This window comes from Pteropus vampyrus, unplaced genomic scaffold (assembly GCF_000151845.1).
Source record: "Pteropus vampyrus isolate Shadow unplaced genomic scaffold, Pvam_2.0 Scaffold203, whole genome shotgun sequence".
Classification (NCBI taxonomy): Eukaryota; Metazoa; Chordata; class Mammalia; order Chiroptera; family Pteropodidae; genus Pteropus; species Pteropus vampyrus.
This window is the reverse complement of record NW_011888984.1, coordinates 792,141-795,986: the sequence shown is the minus strand read 5'-3', so window position 1 is coordinate 795,986 and position 3,846 is coordinate 792,141. Positions and strand designations below refer to the sequence as shown.

The following is a 3,846-nucleotide window of genomic DNA, read 5'->3' as shown; positions in this document are numbered from 1 at the left end:
CAGTTTCCGTTGTCTTTCCTGCTTACTCGTTCTCTCAGAACCCTGTAATATTTACTCTTCTGTCTCGAGTGAAGTTTTTGAACATTTTATCCCATTTTGGTTTCCTCGACTTCCTTTCGTTTTCCTCCACTCTTCGAGGTCGGGGATTAAGTCTGAAATCACAGTTTTATTTACGCACCGTGCCCCGCACAGCACGGGGCATGGGATAGGTTCTCCACACGCCTGCACTGAACGGATTATTGGTAGGTGTGACATTAGGGAGCGGTAGGGTGGGGACCTGATCGAATCTAAACTTGGCTTAAATATTAGGCCTTAAACGCAGCAAATACAGAGACAAAATTCAGGAGCCCAGAATCACGCGCAGCTGATTGACTCGTTCTTCGTCGAAAAGATATTATGGCAGGTAAGTTGGGGCGAAGGCAATACGTGCTTAAGGTGGGAGAGTTGGAGTGGTTGGTGAGGGGGGTGACACTTGCTGGTAGCCCTTAGGCTTTGCCAACAGCAGGTTGTTAATTTGGGGAACCACCGGGTCATACCAACAGGGAGCATTTGAAAAAAAAATCGTAACCGGGCTCCCACCAGTAACGTGAGTTTTTGTTTCTTTCTAGCACTTTTAAAATGTCAACCGTTTGGTGGCATTAGAACACAAAATTCAACTGAGTAAATTTTGCACATCATATTGGCTTTATTCAGTGATTCATGAATCAGGCAACACCCGATCTAGCAGACAGAAAAGAGCTCTGAGGAGCTGTCCAAAATGACAGACTTTGACAGGCAGAAGGGAGCGGGAACAAGGAAGTTAAACGGACGAGGCAAAAAAGCAGATTGGTTACAGCAAGGTCACTTTAGGGGATGGCAGGAGGCTATCGTCAATTATTTAACTGGTGCTGAGGAAGCCGTTCCAGAATGACTGGTTTAAGCTTCCGTTTCAGGAAAACCAACACTGGAGTTAAGTCTTCCTTTGGTGATGTGAGACTTAGCAAAAGTGACTCCATTTCGGGCCTGTCGCTTTGTCATAAATAGTACTTGGTATTTAATCCAACTCGATTTCTTCATTTGCCAGTGAAATTGAAACTCTTCACTCTAAAGTCCATTCTGCTTTTCTCTTGTGCTAATTTCCCACTTCTCTCCATTCCCATTTTTCTAGTAATTTTTTTTTTTCTTGAGTCTTGTTAGGACGTTTCTTGCTGTATTTTGGATACTAATAATGTATCTCTTATATTTGTTACAAATGTATTCTCCCAGTGTGTGGCTGGTGTTATTCATCTTACCGATGAGTTCAATTCTTTAAATATTTTATTTTTATGAAAAAATTCAGGTTTTATTTTTCACTTATTCTTACACCGCTGAGAACTGATGTTGGGAACTTAAAAACAAGCAATAACTTTTGCAACTTTTAGCCGACCAAAAATATGCACAATGTGGCATTTTCACGAGGCAAGACTTGCTTCTTTGCATTTCACATGAGGTGGCACTATTGCCCCTTCTTGAACAAAATCACCAGGTTCCTAAGGAACCCTTCTTTGGAGGAAGTGTTGAATAAGCATATTTTATTTAAATAAATATTCCAGGAGGAAATGGAGAACTCGTTGCCTTTACTTGGAAGAAGGCTCGGTAAAGTTACCCATGAAATTTATCTGTGCAGCTCACCAGCATGTCCTTACTGGAAACGTCAACCTTCTCACACCAGTTCCCAAGAGGACTTTATAAAGCCTCAAATTCTGTGTCTCCTTTGCCTTCTCCCTTGAGTCCACCCCGGCTTTAGTGATGATTCGGTTCATGTCATCATCTCCAGCCTCATCCATTTTCCGTAGACCATTAGCCCTCGGGATCTGTTTCAGTGTTACAAGAGGGGTTTTCTTTCCCTTTGCGTTCTTTTCCAACCCGAGTCAGGCTGTTTCCTGCTTTCTTTCTACTGGAGATAGTCACTGTATCTGTCTCGACTTTTTACGAACTGCCGTCCACAGAGACGGGTTTCAAGAAGTTGTCTGCAATCACGGAGTAACTTTTCCCATTTAGATCCTTTACCAAAAGATCAAATGACCTCGCCGTGAAATACACCTGCACGTCCTCAGTGGGGACCTGATGAACTCCAGGTAAGGTACTGATTTCACTGTATATCCCGTTGTAACAGGAGCAACCACAGTAGTTGGCTTTTCATCAAGGAGTTCCGCTTTCCTCTGCGATTTCTGCAGCCTCTTGTTCTCGATTCCTGTCTCCGTCTTGCATTTTCCAGCCGGAAGGGCATCACAGACTCTCTTCCTAGTGGTCTTTTATGACAGCACCGCCACCTCTTAGAGATCGGGCTGGGCGGGCAGCGGCCCCATGGGAGCTATTCTTTACATATTTTAAGTGCTGGTGTTGTGATATTTATCAATATGTGCCTCTTATTATTATTATTGTGTTTGGAGAGCATAGTTTAGAAATGTATGTGTTTTTTTTCTAGAAACACAAATATAATTTCATTTCTCTTTTCTTTTTTAAATTGTTTTTTAAATTATTTTATTTTACTGTATTACTTTTTTTTTTTATGGTGAAATTGGTTAACGAAATCCAATAAGTTTCAGCTGTTAAATGATTTTATTTTTGACATAGGAAAAGTCGTATTGCGCCTCAACGTGCCCACTTATCAGAACTTGTAACTGCCTTTTCTGATACACGTTTCATCTTGTTTAATACTAGACTAATGAAAATATTAATTAATTCACCAATTCGATATACGGACCTCTCAGTTTGGGAGGTAATGATTTTAGACCCACAACCACATCCCTCCTCAATTTCACTCCAGTCGACTTTCCAATACAGGCTAATATTAATAATTTAAATCTTTAATTAATGTTAATTTAAAATAATTTAATAGTAGTAATTTTGATTAAGTCAGTATCAATTTACTTTAATCAGCCTCGTGTAAATATTGTCCACTGCTGAGTAGGTCCATACCAGAATGATTTATGTAACATAAACTTCATGTGAGGTATTAATAATTGCCTTTTTTTCTCATATGCTTCAGATGCCTCTTGATTTTCAACGGTATGATTTACCAATTCGGCCTATGGCATAGTACTTTTTCCAAATACCCAAACCCATCAGATAGTCAATGTTCCATCGGAAGTGACACTGCTTGCTTTCTAGGCCTGGTGGGTAAGCATCAGTCTGAGACTTCACCTTTGTCATCTCTCTCTCGGATCCTTTTTTCTCCCACGCAACCCCTCCCCTTCCCCGTACTTTATTTTGTCGGTGGAACTACATCCTCCTGCGGTGCCTTAAGAAAGAGTACACGGCAAATGGGTTGGCTGAGTCCATGAGTATCCGAAACGGTCTTTATTCTTTTCCCGCATGGAGAAATACATTTGACTACATGGAGAATTCTAGGTTGAAAATAGTTTCCTTACGGATGTTATGGTCCTCGATTCATTGTCTTTTAATATGCAGTATTGCTTTTCTGAAGACTGATGGAATTCTAATGATCATGTCTTTGTATGGAAATTTTGTCTTCCTTTAGAAGCTCTGAGGATTTCCTGTTGTCCTGGTATCCTGGGTTACACGACAGCGGACTTTTATTCATTGAGGGTACTCTGGCATGGAATAGCCTTAGTCTGGAGACCTTCACACTTTCTCAAATTTTAAATTATTTCTTGCGTAATACTTTCAAAACACTCTCTGGAAACTTTTTTCTTTTAGTCAAGTAAACACTTTTCAGTCAAATAAATATTGGCGATATTTCTGAGTCAAATATTAGACCTCCTGGATTGGATCTTTATTTTCCTATCTTTTCACTCTTTTTGTCCACCCTTTATCTGTTTTACTTTCTGGAATATTTTCTTGGCTTTCTTCGCCAACTCTTCT

The 3,846-nt window shown here is 40.2% G+C and overlaps 1 pseudogene; it reads right to left on the bottom strand.

Annotated features, from left to right (window-relative positions):
* Nucleotides 1–1,704: 1,704 nt before the first annotated feature.
* On the bottom strand, nt 1,705–2,327 carry LOC111746865 (annotated as a pseudogene).
* Nucleotides 2,328–3,846: the final 1,519 nt, after the last annotated feature.